This window comes from Prinia subflava, chromosome W, assembly GCF_021018805.1.
Source record: "Prinia subflava isolate CZ2003 ecotype Zambia chromosome W, Cam_Psub_1.2, whole genome shotgun sequence".
NCBI lineage: Eukaryota > Metazoa > Chordata > Aves > Passeriformes > Cisticolidae > Prinia > Prinia subflava.
The window spans coordinates 7,464,272-7,469,907 of NC_086282.1; positions in this window are offsets into that span (position 1 = coordinate 7,464,272).

The window sequence follows — 5,636 nt, forward strand, 5'->3', positions numbered from 1 at the left end:
CACCAAAACAACAATAAACAGGCTAACAAACCACCTATTTTTTCCAAGAAGCTTACTCTGGCTGAAGCTTATTCTGATATGAGGTGTTCTCTGATATAAACCCACCTGCAACCATGAACTGTACTTTTCATTATAAACTAAGAAGATTGATTATGCATTTCTTCCTTCAAGCTTGATACACCTGTAAAAATTTTATGTCTCTCCATCCAATATTGTAGTTCTGTCTTCGACTGAACTGCATCTATTCTAACAGAAGATGTGCTTTCCAGGCTGAGTGTGTGTAACTATTATTTGAAATGGTGGGTTTTTCTTTTATTTTCTGTGGCACATCTATGAGGACTGAAATGGGATTTAGATTGCTTAATCAATAACAGGTTATGAAGCACGTCATTAGGAATGGAGGGAAGAGCCCATCAGAAGCTGCAAGTGCAATAGCATGATCAGCAGCTCACCCTCTTCTTGCCCAAATAAGAAATTACTTCAAGGAAGAGGCACAGGAGAGCAACCACAGTACCTGTATCTATCATCAAATTTCATGAATGGCAGATTTTTTATTATTATTAGGAAAAAAACAAGAGAAGAAAGACCTGCTGAGAAAAATGAAGCTGTATTTCACAAGTTACAGTGCAAGAGACAACAGCAAAGACCTTAATTTCCAAAATAGAACTCAGATCTTAAAAGGAGCCTGCATATTTTACCATTTGTAGATCTAAGCCACTATTCATCATATTTGAGAAGTCATGGCAGTCTCTTGAAGTTCCCACTGACTAGAAAAAGGAGATCATAACCCCCATTTTCAAAAAGAAAAAAAAGCAAGACCCAAGTACCTATGGGCTGGTCAGTCTCACCTCAGTGCCCACAAGATCATGGAGCAGATCCTCCTGGAAATTTTGGTAAGGCACGTGGAAAGTAAGGATGTGATTTGTGACAGCCACTGGGGCTTCATTACAAGGAAATCATGCCTGATAAATTTCATGGCCTTCTACAGTGGAGTTACAGCAGTAGTGGATGAGAGAAGAGCAACTGAAATCATCTACTTGGAATTGTGTAGTGTTTGACACTGTCCCACATTATATAGTCTCCAAACTGGACAGACATGAGTCTGATGGATGGACCACTCAGTGGATAAGGAATTGACTGGATAGTTCCACTCAGAGCTGTGGTCAGTGGCTCAGTGTCCAGGTGGAGCTCAGTGACAAGTGGTGACTGCAGGGGTGGGAATTGGCACCAGCGCTGTTTAACATCGCTCTCGGGGACATGGACAGTGGGATCAAGGGCAACATTCAGCCACTGGTCATCTCACGCTGTGCCAGATGAAAAATTCTCTTTTGCAAACATTTGGCTCTAAAATGCAATGTTTTGGGAGGCTTCTTCCACAAAACACGTGCAGAGAGTAAACAAATTAATGAAACCAGCCCAAAGCCACAGGGACCATGTCTGCAGTGTGAGTAAAAGGAACAACAATGCAGTTACAATACTTCTTTCCTGTACATCACCTCTCATGTGACATTATTTTCAACATATGCATTATTCAAGCTTCATAACACTCTCAGGCTCCATAATATTTAAATTTGAGTTTGTTTTTCCACTATAAGATGATTTGACCATTCCACAACTAGTTTCTCAAGAGAATCTCATCGCAAATTTGTTTCAAAACTTGATTTTTTTTTAATTGCTTAAGATCAGTTTAAATGCATGAAGATTGCCCTCTCTTAGGTGTGGCAGTGTGTTAATTTAATCGGTTAGGCTTTCTATACTTTTGTACTTGTTGGGTTCCCTGTACCCCACCCCTCGATTGTTCCTTTGTTTAACTCACATGACTCCGGCACCTGTCATGCGACACACGGTTAGCTGCCTGTCATTTCTCCCACCTTTGTAAATCCCTCCTATTTTTCCCCTGATTAGTCCAAGTGATGTTCTATTACATCTGTATCCCCTGGCAACCTGCCCCGGTTGGCTGGCAGTGGCTGGCCACCCCCTTTGCCCCCCTCCGAATCCTTCGGACAAAAACCCCCCACACCCCTCTCCCCCCGAACAGTTTCGGGCTGAGGAGGTGTTTGCAATAAACCCTCTGTTCGTCTGAAATTGTTTCCTCCTTTCTTTCCACTGCCTGTCGAATCTCCATCGCTCGCATAAGCCTCTGCCAGGCAAAGAACCCACAGGAGTCAGTACTGCTTGCATTGCTCGCAGACTGACCCCCCTACGACACCTGTCGCTGTGTCTGGGCCAGCGGCGACAGAGCCCGTTGGCTCTCTGTGAGCACACCGACGGAGGTGTGGCGCCCACCGTCCGGCACTGGAAAGGGGCTTTCAGCGCCTTTACGGAGCCGCGGGCAGGATTGGTGCGTCTCAGCAAGGAGCTGAGCTCACCTGAAATAATCCCTGGACGTCACATCGGCCCGGGTTGGAGCGCCCTCCGCGAGGGACCGCTCCCCGGGGAAGAGGAGGGCAGCCGTCTCCGCCGCGTCCTGAAGACAGTCCTTCTCCGGTGGTGGATCTTCTGGAGCAGCTTTGGAGCACCACGCCAGGGGTTCGTAAGTAAGCAGACCCCGCTAGACCGTGGGGCGGGTCAGTGGGGACGGCGTTCCCCTTTGTGGCAGCCTGTGGGGGACAGCCCCCCCCTCGCTGAGGTCGCGCGGCCCCCGGGATTTGGGTTTTTTGGCCCCTGTCCTGGGTTCACCCCTCCCTGGCGCTTTTCCGTTCCCTCGGTTGATTTAAGGCTTTTATTTTTGTGCGCGAGCACGAGCTCGCACGGCGCGGCTGCCGGCAGGCGCGGGTTTTCGCCGGCCAGCCAGTTTCGGTTTCGCCGCGTGCGCCGGCATTTTGCAGACCCGTCGGGCGCGTGAAACATCGGTTTTAAAAAGCGAGCGGCGGCGAGATTTTTTTTTCGTTGCATCTTTCGTTTGCTAGCTCCAGAAATTACGCAGGCAGAATGGGTGCTTCTCTGTCTGCTTCCCAGAAAGGAGTGTTTTACAGTTGTGTTGCGTTATTAGAAGCTAATAAAGTTAAGTTCTCTAAGGATTGTTTATAAAAGCTGGTCCGATGGCTTTTCCTGCACTACCCGACGGCGTCCCCGCCGATGGTACACACCTCCCGGTTTTGGGAGCTGGCGGAAAAGAAACTGTTACAATTAGGTAACGCCGCGGAAAAGAACACACAGAAATTAGCCTTTTTAATTTTGCAATTAAAGATGGCAGCGACGAAAAACGGAGTGCAGAAAAGCTCTCAGGAACCCCAGCTAGCCCCGGTTTCCCTTCAACCCAATCCCAGCCCCTCTGCCCCGAGAAAGGGAATTTTGAGGAAAGCGGCGACTCAGGAAGTTACTAGCCCAGGCTCTCCGAAAAATTCCAGGCCCCCGAGCCCCAGTAGCCTGGGACAGACTGCTGGGGACCCCTCGGAAGGCTCTGGCCAAGCTGACCGAGGACCTTTCCTTCCCCCTTCTTCCCCAAATTGCAAACCCAAGGTTCAGTTTAATTTAAATGCGTCACACTGGCCACAAAATGGCGGCAGGGACCCATCTAATGGCGTCCACTCCTCCACGTGGCCGCCACCCTTCCCCCATCCCCTGAACCCCTTTCTTCCCTCCAACCCCTTCCTTCCCTCAGCTCCTCCTTCTGCCCCTCCCATAGCCCCTTCCCAGACCCCTCCCGCCTCCCCAAAGGTCCCGCCCACTCACCCTGTCCCTCGACACGCCCCTGAGGCAGGGCCGAGTCCCTCTCCCCACCCCGGAAGGACGCCATCTTGCCAGCAATTTTCCCACGCCCTCATTTCCGGTTCCCACGGTTGGGAGCCGGAAGAAATGAGCGAGGGTGAACCGGAGGTCACTCTCTCTGCTGCGCCTGTCACCTACCGCAGAACACGTGGTTGTGACACACCAAAACCCAATTGGCATGCTTTTTCCCAAAGCATCATTCGGGATTTATGCAAGGCGCACAAGGAATATGGCAGGGAGAGTCCCTACTTCCGTGGCCTCCTCACTGCTGATCTCGCAGGTGTCCATGTTGTTCCAGCAGACCTCCGGCAGCTTTTCTCTTGCCTGATGAATGGCACAGAGTTTAAGCTCTGGGACGCAGCATTTAAACAGGCCCTGCGAGAAGCAATGCCTCAGTTGCCCTTTCCAGCCATCGATGAAGAGGGCAATCCCCTCTCTCTTGAGTTGCTTGCTGGTGAAGGTTCCTATGTTTTCCCTGAGTCCCAGGCAGCTCTAATACCCTCAGCAGTCCTTTCAATTATAAAAAATATAGCCTGCAAGGCTTTCTTTTGTTTGCAGCCAGACGCACCATCACCACCCTATACCACCATTAGGCAGGGACCTTCTGAATCATTTGTTACCTTTGTAGAGCGGCTCACCAGAGCAGTGGAAGTTCAAGTTCAAACAGAAAGTGCACGGGAAGGTATTATAGGGGAGCTTGTTTTCGTCAATGCTAACGACCTGTGTAAACAGGCAATTTTGAGTCTTCCCCTAGATCCGCCCCGCACTCTCCAGTCAATGCTCCAGGTGTGCCAGATGAAGGTGCCCTTCCTTGCCCGGAGGAACCCACCACCACCCTCTCAGGCAACCTTTCCGCCCAAGGCTGTGCGTGCTGCAGAATCATCCCAACAGCCTCGACATCGTCCGCCTCGGCGGCGACCCTCCTTCGGCAATCGCCCTGGTAGCTGCTTCTTCTGCAAGGAGGAAGGACACTGGACTGCCAACTGCCCTAAGAAACCTTCACTACAGCGGACTCAAAATACACCTCCGGGAACACCGGTGCCTTCCCAGGCACAGCAAAAAAACTGAAAGGGGAGCGCGGGTCCACCCAGCGCGACGACCCCAATCGGGTGGACCGGGCAGGGAACTCCAAAGGGGGTCAATTGGATGGACATTCTACACCAGACTCAAGAACACCTGAACATGATATAGCAAAACCTATTCTCACTACCTCTTCCTTTTTTGAACCCTACAGGTTGCATCTCACCAAACCATTGTACCTGACGGATAGGGACTTCCATTTTGTGACCATAGACCCAAAGAAGTTACATCAGTGGCCAATGACCGGCGAAGGTAAGTTCATCGTCGTCTGTGATTGCAAATACACTCCGCAGGAGACTGAGGTAGTCCCGGGGACACTTCACAACAACCCTAGGGCCCTCATTCTCTGGCTGCGATGCACTCATCCGCCCACATTTTTACCCAAGGGCCAGGTCATCGCACAAGCAATTCCTTATGGTGACCCAGAACATCTTACCTTTACTGTAAATGCTGTACATCACATTTCCACCCGTAAGCCCTTGGTGCGATGTACGCTCACTGTGGGAGATGAATCGGTAGATAAAGATCTTCTCTTTCACACAAAGGCAGATGTTACGATTATTCCGACCGCGGAATGGCCGTCGCATTGGGCCCTAGAGGACGTGGACGGACAGATCCAAGGTGCAGGAGAGTTCCAATCCGCAAAACAGTCAAAAAACGTGGTAAAAATTACGGGGCCAAAAGGACAATTGGCTGCCATCCGTCCTTTTGTTTTAGATTACAAGGAACCCCTGCTTGGAAGAGACCTCATGGCTCAGTGGGGGGTCACAATTGAAATTCCTGACCCCTCGCAAAATTTTCAGGCAGCGGCTACTGAGAAGCGCCCGACCCTCAAACTGAATTGG